Source organism: Nycticebus coucang, chromosome 20 (assembly GCF_027406575.1).
Source record: "Nycticebus coucang isolate mNycCou1 chromosome 20, mNycCou1.pri, whole genome shotgun sequence".
Taxonomy (NCBI): domain Eukaryota; kingdom Metazoa; phylum Chordata; class Mammalia; order Primates; family Lorisidae; genus Nycticebus; species Nycticebus coucang.
The window spans coordinates 7,276,837-7,295,140 of NC_069799.1; the positions used below are offsets into that span (position 1 = coordinate 7,276,837).

Sequence of the window (18,304 nt, forward strand, 5' to 3'; positions counted from 1 at the left end):
GGTCATCATTAAAATTATCAAATGTTAAAGAGAAGATATGCTAAGAAGCTCATAAATGTTGCCCAGTTTGTTCAATTTTTCATACAGAAATTCTTACAAAGTTAACACCAAAGAGCTCTGAACTTTTTCCAAAATACATGATACTAAAAATAGAAAAACGTCACTGAAATATCTAATCACCTTCACCCTAAATACAGTTGAGACAGCAGACTTAATTTTTAAATGTTCAGTAATTTCTTATAGTGTGCCTGGTAGTACACACCTACCATCACTCTTCAAAACATCTTACTAGGTAAAAATAACAAAACACAAATTTGGACACAGTCAAAACTTCTGGGGTGGGGGTGGCAGTGTTAGGGGAGGACAGAATCTTCCTCTGTTGCCCAGGTTAGAGTGGTGGTCTCTGACAGCCTCACTCCCAGCAACCTCAAACTCGTGGGATTAAGCGATCCTCCTGACTTAGCCTCCCAAGTACCAGCATGCAACACCGTACCTGGCTAATTTTTCTACTTTTAGTAGAGTCAGAGTCCTGCACTTGTTCAGTTTGGTCTCAAACAGCTCAAGTTGATCCTCCTGCATCAGCCTTCCAGAGTACAAGGGTTACAAGTGTGAACCACCACGCCCATGCCCAGCTCCAAAACTTCTTAAAACGCTTAAGAAACTATGTTCTTGGTTTTTGTTTTGTGGGTTTTTTTCTCTGATTGTGTTCAATATTCTTTAGAAAAATAAAGAGGAAGCAAGGGAAACTAGTTTATGAAAATGTACAACACTTGAACGATAAAGAAACTGGTAGAGACTTTTCAGTTACTTTAATTGTAAATTCTCAGGAATAAATGAGTGCATTTCTATGATAATTACCTACTGTCATCACAGCTGAAAACAGTTCTGGATTCTAGTAAGTATTCAATGAGATGGGACAGGAGTGGAGGGAGGGAAAGGGAGGGAAGTGTGACAATAAATTCTTACCTCTTCTACCCAGGAAAGGAGATGAGCCAGAATTATTCTTCCAGATGAGATCCGTGAGAGGAAAACATATTACTCACAAAGAGGATAACACTCTATCGTGTATGCTTTTTCACTGAACCCCGCTCTCACGTCAGAGGTAACCAACTGGTTGACAAGAACTATTTCTGCCAACTCAGACTCAAACAGAAGAATTCACAATACCTGGGATCTGTTCACTGAGGAGGACACATGACCGAGGGACATAGCAGGCGACATCAGACCAGACACAACAGGAGGACATACGAGACATACAATCCAGGGGCTACTGTCTACACCTCTCCCAACTACCACCACCATCACCACGGCACATGTGGTGGGCAAGGGGGTCAATAACAAACAGTGCACAGCTACCCTGGCCTAGAGACCTCACTGTCCACCCAAGAAGCGTCTCATGGACCCAACTCATCAAAAGATAAGCTCAGTTCTAAGTGTCAGGCTGGGGCCAGGAGCAAGGGACTGCGAGTGGCTGTGGGTGTTAAAGCTAACCACTCTCAGGCAGAAGTGGGAGGCTCAGAACCACAGGAAGAACCAGCATCAACAAGCTTGTCAGCTGTCTCTGCCGCCTCACAAGAACTTTAGCTAATTATAAGATCATTTTCATTGTGTTTTTAAAATGTCTCTGCCCTTGAAATCACCATTTCTGAGATAACCACATAAAGTATGAAAATGGGAGGGAATTTAATAATAAAAAAATAAATAAAATAAAAAATAAAAAAAAAAAAGAATTAAGAGGAAAAGAAAAAAAAAAAAGAAAAGAAAATGGGAGGGAAGCAAATTCCTCCCTTCGATTTGTAAGACTTTTTACTCCCAGCGCAGCTGCCCTCTTTCGAGCCCCCATCCTCCCGCAAAATAGTGTCCCTTTAGCTTTCAATAAAAGCTGCTGCTTGTTTGGCTTACATGGTATCCTGAAATCCTTTTCTCTCTACAGTCACCAAGAACCTAGAAAAACCTCCACTTGAAGCTGATAATGTGCCATACCTACCCATCATAAATTCATTCACCCCACTCCGGAAGCAGTTCGTGTTAGGGGTCACTACGCATGCCCTGTGTTGGCTGGTGACACCGCTGACATTCTGCCCTCGGGTTTCCAATCAATCAGAGCTAAACATTAAACCCAGGTCATACGCCCCCAGGAGGAGAAAGGGTTTGGTGTGTCCTTTCTTCACAAGGCACCTGGATCCTTGTCCCGACTCTGCTTTTAGGGAGGCAGCAGTCTTGGGCCTGTGATTTAAGCTTCTATGGGACTGACTCACTTCCTATAAGCAAGGATGGGGTTTTACTGGGTTGGGTTCTGAGATAATTTAAACTAAAGCAAAAGTTAAGAGGCAGGCTCACAGAAAACCAGGCCCTCAAAAGAAAGAAGAAATCATCTCTTGCCTTCTGAAAAAAAAGGCAACGGATATAAAACCAAGCCAAAAAACTAAAAATATCTATAAATAGCACAGAAAATCTGCTTTGATAACAAGTTTTAAAAAAGTTAGAGAAGCTGTCCAGTTCAATCCACTTTGTTCTATGTTAATGCAGAGACAGACTGAGGACCAAAGAGGTTGAATCTAACCAAGGCGACAGAATGAACACTAAACTTCTCACTGGCTGTGCAGTGGTACCATTTACACCTCAACTCTGTACGTAGGTAGTTTCAGAAACAAGTTAACTGAAGCTCAAAGAAGTTTGTAGACCAAAATCACAGGCAGAATAAGTGAACATCAGATACCAGATCTTAGATTCTTAACTACCCTCCTCTAGATCTCCTGAGTCTCTTTTCAAAGCCTTTGTTATGCAAGAAATGTTTAACATGACAGCCAAAAAAATATTAATGACTCTGTCAAAATACCAATGACGTTCTTCACCAAAATAGAAAAAATAACTCTAAAATTCATATAAAACCACAGAAGGCCCCGTGAGCAAAAAGAACAAAGATGGAGGCATCGCGCCATCTCATCTCAAGCTGCACTACATTATAGTAACAACATCCTGGTGCTGGCAGAGAAACAGACCCACCTAACAGGACAGACAGAACAAAAATAAATCCACACACTTAACGCTCAGCTAATTATTCCTAAGGATTCTGTCATCAACTGTGATGTGGTTCCCCACATGGGGAAAAATGGCCCTCCATGGTGGTGAGGTTAACCAGCCCAAGGCAGCCCCCACAACTCGCCTGCCATAACAAACCCACACAGGAACCACCAGGTAGCAGACATCACCCAGCCACACAGCCCAAGCAGGAGCAGGGAGGGGCTCAGCAGAGCACAAGACGCCTAGAAGCCCAGCTGTGGAACAAAGGCACAACCCCCACCACAAACAACACTCACAAGGAACAGCTCACACACAGCTGGACACACAACTGCTCACACACAGGTGGACACACAACACTCACAAGGAACTGCTCACATACACCTGGACACAACACTCACGAGGAACTGCTCACACACAGCTGGACGCACACACAACACTCACGAGGAACTGCTCACACACAGCTGGACACAACACTCACGAGGAACTGCTCACACACAGCTGGACGCACACACAACACTCACGAGGAACTGCTCACACACAGCTGGACGCACACACAACACTCACGAGGAACTGCTCACACACAGCTGGACGCACACACAACACTCACGAGGAACTGCTCACACACAGCTGGACGCACACACAACACTCACGAGGAACTGCTCACACACAGCTGGACGCACACACAACACGAGGAACTGCTCACACACAGCTGGACACAACACTCATGAGGAACTGCTCACACACAGCTGGACGCACACACAACACTCACGAGGAACTGCTCACACACAACACTCATGAGGAACTGCTCACACACAGCTGGACGCACACACAACACTCACGAGGAACTGCTCACACACAGCTGGACGCACACACAACACTCACGAGGAACTGCTCACACACAGCTGGACGCACACACAACACTCACGAGGAACTGCTCACACACAGCTGGACGCACACACAACACTCACGAGGAACTGCTCACACACAGCTGGACACAACACTCACGAGGAACTACTCACACACAGCTGGACGCACATACAACACTCACGAGGAACTGCTCACACACAGCTAGACGCAACACTCACAAGGAACTGCTCACACACAGCTGGACACAACACTCACAAGGAACTGCTCACACACAGGGGGACACACAACATTCACAAGGAACTGCTCACACACAGGGGGACACACGTACACACAGCTGCTGCGGGTTGTGGCCCCTGCGAGGAAGCACCTCCGGGCACAGAGCAGCCTGTAGGCGCACAGGCAGTACCATCCTCCAGGTCTACAGGCCTGCATGTTTTTGGGAGACACATTCACAGCCCCGAGGCAGGTGAGAGGCAGCAGTTCATGCCATGGTGTGTCTCACTGGCTCCTGACAAGGAGTCTTTGCCCTAGTCTCCCCTCGTCTGCTCTGTGGATGCCTGGGCCGTCTGCTGGAACGGCTCACAAGGACAGACCAATGCATGGCCACAGAGGGCTCCCACTTCCCAGCGTCACTGTGACAGGAGGCACCAGACCCCAGCCAACTATTTACAAAGGTACCAAAAATACACAAGGAGAAAACCTCAGAGGCTTCAGCAGTGAAGTATGTGGCACTTTTTCTAGGATGAGTTCATGAACTCAACCCCAGGGTCCATCAGCGCATGAATGGGTAAAGGAAATGCGATTCATATACACAATGTAATACCATCCAGTCATAAAAAAGAATGAAATCTCACAATATGGATGTAACTGGAAGACACCAAGCCAAGTGAAATAAGCCAGGCGCAGAAAGAAAAACACCACATTGTCACACTCATATGTGTGATCTTAAAAACTTCATCATAAAGAAGTTGAAATTCTATGGTGGTTACCAGAGGTTGTACGTCAATGAGGGAGAGAAGGACAGAGAGATGTTGGGCAAAAGATGTGTTATTACAATTGCAGTGAGATGAGAAGAATGAATTCCAAGAAATCTACTGCACACCAGGTGACCAGAGTAATAACAACATAAAAGAGTATTCTTAAAAGACATTATTTTCCTTCCACAAAAATAACTATGCAAGTAAAGCATTTGACAATTAGCTAGATTAGTATATATACTTTCAAACGCTATTGTTGTACATGATAAAAATATAATAATGTATATTTCAATTAAAAAAATTGTGTTTTGATTGACTGATTTTTGAGACATGGTGGCAGGCAGTGGCATCACTGTAGCTCACAGCAACCTCAAGCTCCTGGGCTGACGTGATCTTCCTGTCTCAGCCTCTGGAATAGCTGGTACTACAGGCGCCCACCACCACACTGGGCTCATTTTTAAATTTTTTATGGATGCAGAGGATTTACTGTGTTGCCCTGGCTGGTTTTAAGTTCTTAGCCTCAAGCGATCGTCCTACCTCCCAAACTGCTAGAATGAAAGGTTGTGTGCCATCCACCACACCCAGCCTTAAAAAGTGTTTTATTTTTTGACTTTTAAATGAAAGTTGTCACTTCCCTAAAGGACAGGAAATCTAAGGCTACATTTTCTTATTGCCCCAATAGCAGAGTCAATACAGTGAGACTCTCGGGCGCCCACTGGAGGACACTGTGAGTCCACTGAGCAATAAATAGTGTTGTTTTCTGTTTGTTTGTTTTTTTACCAACCACCCTAAACCAGTTTCCAAATACTTTTGACAGAGAGAGTTACATACAACTAATAAATTCATGTGGATTTGACTGTTTACAAAGTAATGTTACATATGTAAATCAGGCACTTCATCTAATTAGGTCAAATTTACTTAATGTACAAGGATGCATGTGTAATACTCCTCCTTTTGGAAGTTTACCCAGAAGTCTTAGAAGACACAAAAGCACTAGAGCCCTTTCTGCAGCAAAGACCTGCTGACTGTGACCCAGGACTTGGTCTTACCAACTACTGCTCACTACCCAGCCCCAGAGCCCGAAAGTCACTCCTACTTCTTTTCGCTCTCTCCTTTGTCTGCCACAATCTTTTAATTTTGTCAACCTGTCTTCCTAAGCATCTCCGTGCTGCCTACCTGACCCCTCCTTCCATCACCCTGTCCAGACTCCTCCTCCTCTTCCCCTGCAGCTGCGATGGAGTCTAAAACCTGAATTACTTCAAATGAATTCCAAATTTATAACTGAATATCACTTATATCTAAAACTTCCAATTTTATTTTTTTTAGTTTTGAAGCAAAAAAGCAATAGTGAGTTTTCTTTGTTGAGGCAATGGTTTACTTAACTACTCAAATAACAATTGTTTCCATGACTTCAGCCTCCCAACTAACATACTTCCAACTTTGCTCAGAGTAGCAACAGACCCAGGTAAATTCTTGCCTTCCTAGCCATTCTTGTTGTTAGCAGCCAGTGAACTGGGGGTTGGGGGCGATTTTCTGCTGTTCTGAAATTTAAGAGGAGCAGCAGCATTTCTTCTGGCTTAAACATTATACCTCCTGCACCACAGACACTTTTCAACCAATGTGATAAACCCGGGAAATGTGTGGCACTAAGGACAATGGGATTAAGCAACAAAACAAAAGCCAGCACCTTCCTAACTCACAGTTGTTTAAAATAGTGTTTTAGTTACTTAAAGCCAATCGGAAGTCATCTCTACCCTCTGGGTGTCCCCAAAGCATTTCAAACCCACTGTTGTATCAATTTAATTCATCTCCTACCTCAAACTTGTTCCTCTTCTCATATTCCCTACCTCTGTGTATGGCTCCACCCCCACTCCCCACGTCACCCAAACAAGAAAATAGGGCTCTTTTCTCCTCCCACATTTCCTATAGCTAATCAATCACCAAATACCATCATTTTCTATTTCTAAGGTGCTTCCTCACATGTATGTTTTTACTTCCCCAAACTCCTCCTCAATTTTAGATCACCCACACCCTACCGATGCTTTACTACCGAAGATACAGGTCTTAAAGGATGCTTTATTCAGGCCAGGCTCCATGACTAATGCCTATAATGCTAGAGGCCAAGGTGAGTGGATTGCTTGAGTTCAGGAGTTCAAGACCAGCCTGAGCAAAAGTGAGATCCCTGACTCTACTAAAAATAGAAAAATTGAGGCAGGTTGCTGTGAGATATGATGCTTGGGCACTCTACCCAGGTTGACAGCTTGAGACTCCATCTCAAAAAAAAAAAAAAAAAAAAAAAAGTCTTATTCAGCTTTATAATGTCAATGCCTAGAACAGTGCCTGGAGACTATGTTAAAATGCAGCCCTCCCACAAAAGAAGTAGTGGTTAAAATGAAGACCTCATTTCTACAGGTACTACCCTGTTTCCCCGAAAATAAGATATCCTCTGAAAATAAGACCTACTTACAGGAAAGATAAGACGTCCCCTGAAAATAAGACCTAGCACATCTTTGGGAGCACACCTGAAAATAAGACACTGTCTTATTTTCGGGAAAACCAGGTACTAAAATCAATGGCCACTAAATTGTTGAGTTGTTTTTCACTCCCCCACAAAAATCAATTTCAGGAAAAATTAAGATAAATGTTAGCCTAAAGCAAACCATATATGAAATTCAAATGGAAGTATAACTTTTGTTCTAAAGGTAAAGCATGAGAACTATGACCAAGTGTTAACCATGGCACTTCACTCTGAAGCACTGTATACCTAAACACATTATCATAACTATCACATCTTCAACTAGCAAATTAAAGCATTTCAATCCAGTGCTATTCTGTTACAAATGCATGCGTGCACATTTATAAACATAATCTTTTTTTTTTTTTTTTTTTTTTTGTGGTTTTTGGCCGGGGCTGGGTTTGAACCCGCCACCTCCGGCATATGGGACTGGCGCCCTACTCCTTGAGCCACAGGCGCCACCCTATAAACATAATCTTTGCTCGTAGAAGGCTTTTCCATAGTTTTGATCTTTTAGAGTACAGGCTTCATTTTGATCCTGTTGATTCCTTAAGGTCAGAGTTGAGAAACTGGAAAGGCAGAGAATTACAAAGAAGAGAAAGTAAAATCGCCTGAAGTTCACTGAGAAAGGTTTTAAGGTTTGTTATTTTTCCTTCCTACTCTATAGCTAAGGAGAATGATGGGAACCTAGTCGAGACTACTCCAGGAAATTAGAATTCCAGTCCCTTGGAATAAGCAGGGACTCCCTCCACCATGAGTTTGAAAGGTGACACAGACAAATTCACTCTCCTGGCATTCCACCCCTGCAAGGACAAAACCTGAAAGCACAGGGATGCCCCTTACATGTGACCATAAGGACGCTCCCCCGGCATTTCCAAGTCACCTGGATTTACTGATGACTACCATGATATGGATCCCAACAAAAGTTAACTGTATCTCTACTTCATCCCTTCCATCAAACACGTGTACTTCCTACTAATCCCCTTCCAAATCATCATTTTATTTTTCATACTTGTAACCACACCAAATTCCTTATTCCTTCTCATGCTCATCTAATGCCAGGCCATATCATTTGCAAATCTCACAAAATACACAGTCAAACAAAATGTCTACTTCTTTTTAAACAATTATCGATTACATTAGGGCATTTATTTATTGAGTAATATTTACACTGGCTTCCATTCCATAGATTCACCTGTTCTTTACCAAATGCTAGGAAATAAAAGAGAGAAAACAACTCAGAACTACGAACAGAACATAGTGTGACCCTATCACTCTGAAGATGAAACAATAGGCCAATTCTTACCCTCTCAAAACCTTAATCTCACCTATAAAATATGGATTGTAATGGTATCTTCTCTCAAAGGAGTGCTATCGTGTTACTAACTAAGATAATGCACATCAAGTTTGTAATACTACTGGGATATAAGAAGTAGGTAATTAGAAATCCAGCTCTCCTGGGGAAAAAAATGGGTGAGGGAGCAGACTCCACCCGCCCCCAAGTCGGCTTGTCCACCTTAATTCTGTCCCAAATGATTGCTCACACACCAATCGTAACTTAGCTCCAACTGCAGAAAGACGCAGAAGACTCTCTAGCCTGGAAACAGGTACAGTACTCTTGAAGGTGACCTGGAAGAGCCTTCCTTGAGACAAATTACTATGTCACTAGCTCAAATCTGCACTGTGTCCACACCCCCAATAGGCCCTGAGGCATCTCAAAACAAAACGTGAACTAAAAACAAATCGAAACTAAAACAAATTTTAGTACCTTTCCCTCTCTTACTACCATGGAAATGACGAATGTGTATACTAAAATGAAAAAAAAGAAGAGAGACTTCTTCCCTAGTTGTACCTGGTTGTCAGGAGATAGCCAATGGTAAGCACTCCTGTTTTGGTTCTTTTGGTCGTTGCCATTGTATGATTTTAATGTATGTCACATTTCATCAAGACATTGTATGGAACATTTAATTTAAAAGTTAAAAGGAGACCGCAGGATGACTCACTCCCAGTGGGCTCAGGGGAGGTCCAGCTGCACGGGAAGACTCTGCTTCCAGGGTGACCTCTGAACCACCAGGTAGGGCTGTTCCAGACAGTACAAAGGGAACCACCAGCCATAACCTGGGCCTCTTTACCTCCTTCCATGTAAGCCTATCTTTCTCTTCCTCAACCAACTTTGTTTCATGCTGGCCTTAATTTGGCGGGTCTGGTCATTTTTGACGGAAAGCACTCCAAGAAGGGAGGATACAGGCAGCTGCCTGAAATAGGACATTTTAGGACAACAATCCCACTTAATATCCACGTCACTGACTGGAAAAACTACTAAGTAAAACTCGCTCTTTCTTTCAAAGATCAAAGAAGTGGTATTGAAAAGCAGAAAGTTTTAGTGGGAAGGAATAAGGCTGACTGTCAACCAAGAACTACTTAACACTGTGACCCCATCAATTTGCTCTTTTTCATAAAGTGCAAGAAAGTGAGGAATTACGAACCAGGAGTCTAGAGCCAACGGCCTTTCATAGATCTCTTAATAACATTTGAATTGTGGCTTTCTTTCTTTTCCTCACCATTTTATCCACTGTTCTCAGCCAGAAACTCTAGACGTATTTGTAGAATGCTCTAGCAACGACTAACCCACACTCTAAAAAACTGATTCCATTCCAGGTTAACACAGAGGTCCAGATACAAGAGTCTGTTCTTTCAAAACCACTTGATCTTTTCAGAATTCTAATGTGCTCTTGAGCACGTTCATTTATTAAGAGTCCATTTGGGAACCAGGCATTGTCACCCAGGATTTTACATCCTAACGGAGGAGAGAATGGTCTAATTAACAACCATACTACACAAGAAAAAACAAACTTCCAGAATTACTTCAAACTCCAAGTCTCTAAGGAATTCTCTGAATGGAAAACATGACGTACCCAAGTCTAATCCTACTCAGATCTAAATTCCTAGACTGAGGGACAGTCCACAGCAGGGCACAAACAAACGAGTAGCAGATTAGCATTTGAAGTATATAGACAACGATTCTGCAGCTTCTCACCCACTTGTTCCCAACATTTCTCCCACCCAATAAACCTAATCGACTGCACTCTCACACTTTATGTAAATTTACAATGAGTTTCTATCCTCAGGCATTATTCAAAGAACACATTTCATCAAGACATTATATGGAACACTTAATGTAAAAGTTAGTATTTTAGTATACACATTCGTCACTTCCGGGCTAGTAAGAGGGGGAAAGGTGCTAAAATTTGTGGTTTTGAGATGACTCAGGGCCAAGAAATGAACTTCTTGTACACAGACCATAAACATTAACTACATGTCTCTGTACAACAAACCTCACGGGGACCTTTAACATAGATTCCGATGACTCAAAATGACCCAATAAGGTCCCTTCTCATTAAGACTAAAAATCTGATTATGGAATTTTTTATATTTTTTATTATTTATTTAATAATTCATTGAGGGTACAATAAGGCAGCTTACACTGATTGCATTTGTTAGGTAAATTCCCTCTTATGATCTCTTCTTGGCCCCAAAAGGTGTGGCACACACCAAGACCCCACCCTACTCCCTCCTTCCCTCTCTCTGCTCTTCCTTTCCCCCACCCCTCCCTCATTTCTCTCTGCTCTCCCCTTCCCCCACCACCACCGTGACATTAATTGTCATTAACTGTCCTCATATCAAAATTGAGTACACAGGATTCATCCTTCACCATTCTTGTGATGCTTTACAAGAATAATGTCTTCTGTGCTCACTTCAGCAGCACATATACTAAAATTGGAACGATACAGAGAAGATTAGCATGGCCCCTGCACAAGGATGACACGCAAATTCGTGAAGCGCTCCATGTTTTTTGACCTTTAAGAGTTTCACAATAAAATTTTTTTCCTGTTAAAAAAAAAAAAAAGAATAATGTCTTCTACTTCCATCAAAGATAATACAAAGGATGTAAAGTCTCCATTTTTTTAATAGCTGAATAGTATTCCATGGTATACATATACCACAGCTTGTTAATCCATTCCTGGGTTGGTGGGCATTTAGGCTGTTTCCACATTTTGGCGATTGAAAACTGAGCTGCAATAAACAGTCTAGTACAAGTGTCCTTATGATAAAAGGATTTTTTTCCTTCTGGGTAGATGCCCAGTAATGGGATTGCAGGATCAAATGGGAGGTCTAGCTTGAGTGCTTTGAGTTTTCTCCATACTTCCTTCCAGAAAGGTTGTACTAGTTTGCAGTCCCACCAGCAGTGTAAAAGTGTTCCCTTCTCTCCACATCCACGCCAGCATCTGCAGTTTTGAGATTTTATGATGTGGGCCATTCTCACTGGGGTTAGATGGTATCTCAGGGTGGTTTTGATTTGCATTTCTCTAATAGATAGGGATGATGAACATTTTTTCATATGTTTGTTAGCCATTCATCTGTCTTCTTTAGAGATTCTATTCAAGTGTCTTGCCCACTGACATACAGGATTGTTGGCTTTTTTCATGGGGATTAATTTGAGTTCTCTATAGATCCTAGTTATCAAGCTTTTGTCTGATTCAAAATACGCAAATATCCTTTCCCATTGTGTAGGTTGTCTATTTCCTTTGGTTGTTATCTCCTTAGCTATACAGAAGCTTTTCAGTTTAATGAAGTCCCATTTGTTTATTTTTGTTGTTGTTGCAAATGCCATGGCAGTCTTCTGCATGAAGTCTTTGCCCAGGCCAGTATCTTCCAGTATTTTACCTATGCTATCTTTGAGAATTTTTATTGTTTCAAGTCTTAAATTTAACTCCTTTATCCATCTTGAATCAATTTTTGTGAGTGGGGAAAGGTGTGGGTCCAGTTTCAGTCTTTTACATGTAGACATCCAGTTCTCCCAACACCATTTATTGAATAGGGAGTCTTTCCCCCAAGGTAAGTTCTTGTTTGGTTTATCGAAGATTAGGTGGTTGTAAGATCTTAGTTTCATTTCCTGGTTTTGTATTGGATTCCAAGTGTCTATGTCTCTATTTTTGTGCCAGTACCATGCTGTCTTGACCACTATGGCCTTGTAGTACAGATTAAAATCTGGTACGCTGATGCCCCCAGCTTTATTTTTATTACTAAGAACTGCCTTAGCTATACGGGGTTATTTTCTGGTTCCATAAAAAATGCAGAATCATTTTATCCAAATCTTGAAAGTACAATGTTGGTATTTTGATAGGAATGGCATTGAATAGGTAGATTGCTTTGGGAAGTATAGACATTTTAACAATGTTGATTCTTCCCATCCATGAGCATGGTGTGTTCTTCCATTTGTTAAAATCCTCTGCTATTTCCATTTTGAGGATTTCATAATTTTCTTTATAGAGGCCCTTCACCTCCTTCGTTAGGTATATTCCTAGGTATTCATTTTCTTTGAAACTCTGGTGAAGGGAGTTATGTCCTTAATTAGCTTCTCATCTTCACTGTTACTGGAGTATACAAAGGCTCCTGACTTGTGGACATTGATTTTATCCTGAAACATTACTGTATTTTTTGATGACTTCTACGAGTCTTGTGGTTGAGTCTTTGGGAATTCTCTAAGTATAAGATCATGTCGTCAGCAAAGAGGGAGAGTTTGACCTCCTCTGCTCCCATTTGGATTCCCTTTATTTCCTTGTCTTGCCTAATTGTATTGGCTAGAACTTCCAGCACTATGTTGAATAGTAAAGTTAACAGAGGACAACCTTGTCTGGTTCCAGTTCTAAGAGGAAAAGCTTTCAGTTTTACTCCATTCAGTAAAATATTAGCTGTGGGTTTGTCATAGATAGCTTCAATCAGTTTTAGAAATGTGCCACCTATGCCTATACTCTTGAGTGTTCTAATTAGAAAAGGATGCTGGATTTTATCAAATGCTTTTTCTGCATCTTCTAAGGGGATCATATGATCTTTATTTTTGCCTGTTAATACGGTGGACAACGTTTATAGACTTGCGTATGTTAAACCAGCCTTGCATCCCTGGGATGAAACCTACTTGATCACGACGTATGACTTTTCTAATAAGAAGCTGTAATGTATTGGCTAGAATTTTGTTAAGAATTTTTGCACCTGTATTCATGAGTGAAATTGGTCTGAAATTCTCCTTTTTAGTTGGGTCTATTCTTGGTTTGGGTATCAGGCTGATGTTTGCTTCATAGAATGTGGGAAGATTCCTTCCTCCTCAATTTTTTGGAATAATTTCTGCAGTACAGGAATAAGCTCTTCCTTGAAGGTTTGACAGAATTCTGGTGTGAAGCCATCTGGACCAGGGCATTTTTTTGGTTGGAAGCTTTTTTATTGTTTCTTTGATCTCAGTGCTTGAAATTGGTCTGTTCAGGAGCTCTATTTCTTCCTGGCTAAGTCTAGGGAGAGGGTGTGGTTCCAAATATTGATCCATTTCCTTCACATTGTCAAATTTCTGGGCATAGAATTTCTGGCAGTATTCAGAGATGATCTCTTGTATCTCTCTGGGATCAGTTGTTATATCCCCTTTATCATTTCTGATTGAGGTTACTAGAGATTTTACTCCTCTATTTCTAGTTAGTCTGGCCAATGGTTTATCTATATATATTTTTTTTTTCAAAAAGCCAACTCTTTGTTTAATTAATTTTCTGAATGATTCTTTTGTTTTCATTTTCATTGGTCTCTGATTTGATTTTGAGATTTCTTTTCTTCTACTGGGTGTAGACTTAGAGTGTTCTTCTTTTTCCAATTCCATAATAAGATGGCTTGTGAGTTTTTTGATGCACTGTTTGTTTTTCGAATGTAGGCATCTAAAGCGATAAATTTTCCTCTCAAAACTGCTTTTGCAGTATCCCACAGGTTTTGGTAGCTTGTGTCTTCATTGTTGTTATGCTCAAGGTAGTTAATGATTTCCTGTTTTATTTCTTCCTGCACCCATCTGTCATTCAACAGAAGGTTGTTTAATTTCCATGCCTTTGTGTGGGGTTGAACGTTTTTGTTAGAGTTGAGTTCCACCTTTAGTGCCTTGTGGTCTGAGAAGATACAAGGTAAAATTTCAATTCTTTTTATTCTGTTGAGGTTTGTTTTGTGTCCTAGGATGTGATCAATGTTGGAGAATGTTCTATGGGGCGATGAGAATAATGTATATTCTTTATCTTCGGGATGGAGTGTTCTATATGCGTCTATCAAGCACAGTTGTGCTAGGGTCTCATTTAAATCTCTCATATCTTTCTTTAATTTCTGCTTACAGATCTGTCTAGCTCTGTACGAGGAGTGTTAAAGTCCCCTGAATTATAGTACTATAAGATATATTGTTCAGACTGAGTAAGGTCTGTTTCAAGAATCTAGGAGCATTTAAATTGAGTACATAAGTATTTAGAATTGAAACGTCTTCTTGTTGTTTTTCCTTTGACCAATATAAAGTGACCACCTTTGTCTTTTTGACTTTAGTTGCCTTCAATCCACATGTATCTGAAAATAAGATTGCAACTCCTCTTTTCTTCTGAATTCCATTTACCTGAAAAATTGTCTTTCGACCCTTGACTCAAGAGTTTTAATTTGTCTTTTGAAGCCAGGTGTATTTCTTGCAGACAGCAAATGGATGGCTTGTGTTTTTTAATCCAGTCAGCCAATCTATGTCTCTTCAGTTTGGAATTCAAGCAATTTACATTTATTGAGATAATTGATAGATGTTGTATTATTCTATTCATCTTATTTTGTGAGAGTCCATTGCTTAGTTTTATCTTTTGCATCAGCGTGGAAGCTAGGTTCTGTCCTTTAATTGCTGAGTTCTCACTTTGCTGCTGATCCATTGTGATGGTCAGTGTGTAGAACAGGTTGAAGTATTTCCTGTACAGCTGGTCTTGTGGCGGTGAATTTCCTCTATGTTTGTATATCAGTAAATGATTTTATTTCTCCATCAATTTTAAAGCTTAGCAGGATATAGAATTCTGGGCTGGAAATTGTTCTGTTTAAGTAGATTAAAGGTAGATGACCATTGTCTTCTTGCTTGGAAAGTTTCATTAGAGAATTCTGCAGTCACCCTGATGGATTTGCCCCTGTAGGTCAACTGGCACTTACTCCTAGCAGCTTCAAGAATCTTTTCTTTTGTCTTCACTTTGGACAGGTTCATCATAATGTGTCTAGCAGAAGCTCATTTAGACACATCATAATGTGTCTGGGGTCCGATATCCCTCTGAAAGGGGTGTGTCAGAATCTTTGGTGTTATTTGGGAAATTTTCATTTATAATATTCTCTAGTATGGCTTCCATTCCTGTGGGGCATTCTTCTTCTCCTTCTGTGATACCTATAACTCATATGTTTGAAATCCTCATAAAGTCCCATAATTCTGTCAGTGAACGTTCTGCTTTCTCTCTCTTCTTTTCTGCCTCTTTTACTATCTGAGTTATCTCAAGAACTTTGTCTTCTATCTCTGAAATTCTTTCTTCTGCATGGTCTAACCTGTTGCTGATACTTTCCATTGCATCTTTAAGTTCCCTGATTGACTGTTTCAGTTCCTTCAGCTCTGCTATATCCTTTTTATATTCTTCATATCGTTCATCTCTTATTTGATTTTGTTTTTGGATTTCCTTTTGGTTATTTTCCACTTTATTAGCAGTTTCCTTCATTGTTTCCATCATTTCCTTCATGGTTTTCATCATGTGTATTCTAAATTCCCTTTCTGTGATTCCTAACATTTCTTTATAGTTGGAATCCTCTGCAGTAGCTACCTCATGGTCCCTTGAAGGGGTTGTTCTGGACTGGTTCTTCATATTGCCAGGCGTTTTCTGCTGATTCTTCCTCATGAGTGATTTCTTTTATCTGTTTCCTTGCCCTGATTTTCCTTTCACTTCCTCTTGCTCTTTAAGTTCCCATGCCTGTGGACTAAGGTTTCAATGAGTCCTTTTGGTACAGGACCAGAAGGATGATAAGGTTGAAGAGCAAGAAGGAAAAAAAAAAAAAAAGAAAATAGAGAAAGGAGAGAGGGTGGGTAAAAGGAAATGTTGACAAAAATAAGAGAGGCACAGAAAGAGGGAGACAGAGCAATATAGTTGTACAGTAGGGTACTTTGACACAACCTTAAAAAAAAAAAAAAAAAAAAAAACTTCTGGGGGTGTCCCGTTGGGTGGTTCCCTTGAGGTCAACAGTGCTCTACTAACCTGATCAGATACAGTACCCCACCTCCACCAAGTAAAGAAGAAAGACAAAAATGCTATAAATCAAACGAAAACAAGCAAACAGAAAACTTTACGGGATAAAATTAGATGAAAAGCCAAATTAATAGGGGTAGAAACACTAGTAAAAATGAAGTTCTAATTATTGAAAAAGGCAGGCATCAGAAATTGTATTTGAACTAGAAAAATGAAGAAAGAAAAGAAAGAAAGAAAAAAGAAAAAATCTGTAGGGAAAAGGTTGAAATTAAAAAACAAAACCACCACCACAAAAAAAAAAATAAATAAACAAAAAACAAAGCAGTATATATATCTTGTTGAATATTGTCTGGGCAACAGGTGGTCTTCTGGGGTATGAGGTGTTAATCATAAAGCTGATAGGACTGGAGGCCTCCGCTGATTTCTCAAACCCCACAGAGTGGAGACCCTAAATCTCTCTTTAGCCCTCTTAACAGGCACTTTAAACTTCTAAACTTGGCTAAGCAGAAGCTTTCCCAGAAAAGTGCTTGTCCCTGGGATCACTGCTGAAGTGGCTATCCACTTACCCAGTGTGCCAAAACCAGTCTCACTCTGCCCCTGAGGGTTAAGGCTATAAAGCGGCTGTACCTGCCTTTAGGCTGCTCAGTCACTAGGTTACTAGCTCCCCGCACCCTTGCTCTGGGACCCTGAGGGCGGAGTTTGCCAGGGCAGTTCTCTCACAATGGCTCCCTGCGGTCCACAGCCAAACACCATTAGCTCCGTCTGGCTCAGCGGCTCAGTCTGGGGCCCTAGACAACACACAAAGTTCTCCGCACTCCTGCCCAAGCTTTCCCCAAGGCAGTTCAACTGAGTGCCAAGTCCAAACACACCAAAACATTTCACAGGTAAGGCCTTTTCAATTTTCAGCCTCACTGCTGCTGTACTTAGAGCTGCTGGCGGGATTAGACCTACGGAACACATGCAACCACTTGCCAGTTTTCCACCTATTTTGTCCTCCTCTTGGGGTCCAGAAGTCTCTCACTGACTCCCTGTGTCCTCAAAGGGACGATTATAGGCAGAACTCACCAGCCAGAGATGCTTGGAGTCTAATGTCCCCAGACTCCTGGTGCCCAGTTGCAGGGAAGCTGTTACTCGGCCGCCATCTTGCTCTCACTCCTTATTCTTTCTATTTTTATTTATTTTTTGTTTGTTTGCTTTTGAGACAGACTATGTCACGCTCGGTAGAGTGCCGTGGCACCACAGCTCACAGCAAACTCAAACTCCTGGGCTTAAGCGATTTTCATGCCTCAGCCTCCCAAGCAGCTGGGACTACAGGCGCCCAGTTGTAGTTGTCATTGTTTAGTTGGCCCAGGCCGGGCTCGAGCCCACCATCCTTGGTGCATGTGACTAGTGCCCTACTCACTGAGTAGGCACCAAGCCTGATTATGGTATTTTTGTAGAAAGGCATAACTAGATTCTTATGCAAAATATAAAGGAAGTAAGACTTTATAGAAATCTGTGTCAGGCTTTGCTCCATGTTATGCTGTAAAATACCACAGTTTTTTTGTCCATTCAGTAACTATTTATTGAGAGCCTAGTATTTGCCTGGAATCCTTTCTGGTGCTAAGGACACAAGTTTAAAAAGAAAAACTCCTTGAGAGTGATGCCATGTATTCCAGTGGAGGAGGACAAAGTGGTCACATTGTAACAGGTGGCGAGTGTCTTTCTCAATTTCTCAAACTAAACCTTTATTTAAAAATTTTTTTTAAAAAATCAAGAGAAACTTCGGTTTTAGCACTGAAACCATTCGGGTATATTGACTGCAAATGTCAGATAGTAATTCCAGA

General features: G+C 41.2%; 1 protein-coding gene and 1 non-coding gene across 12 annotated transcripts in view; one reads left to right on the top strand and one right to left on the bottom strand.

Moving 5' to 3' along the window:
• TBL1XR1 (TBL1X/Y related 1) overlaps positions 1–18,304 on the bottom strand; it is a 208,638-nt gene that overhangs the window by 111,297 nt on the left and 79,037 nt on the right. The gene's annotated exons all lie outside the window — the stretch shown is intronic.
• Positions 11,131–11,237, top strand: LOC128573276 (U6 spliceosomal RNA). Its single transcript, XR_008376419.1, has one exon. It is a non-coding gene; the product is annotated as a U6 spliceosomal RNA (small nuclear RNA).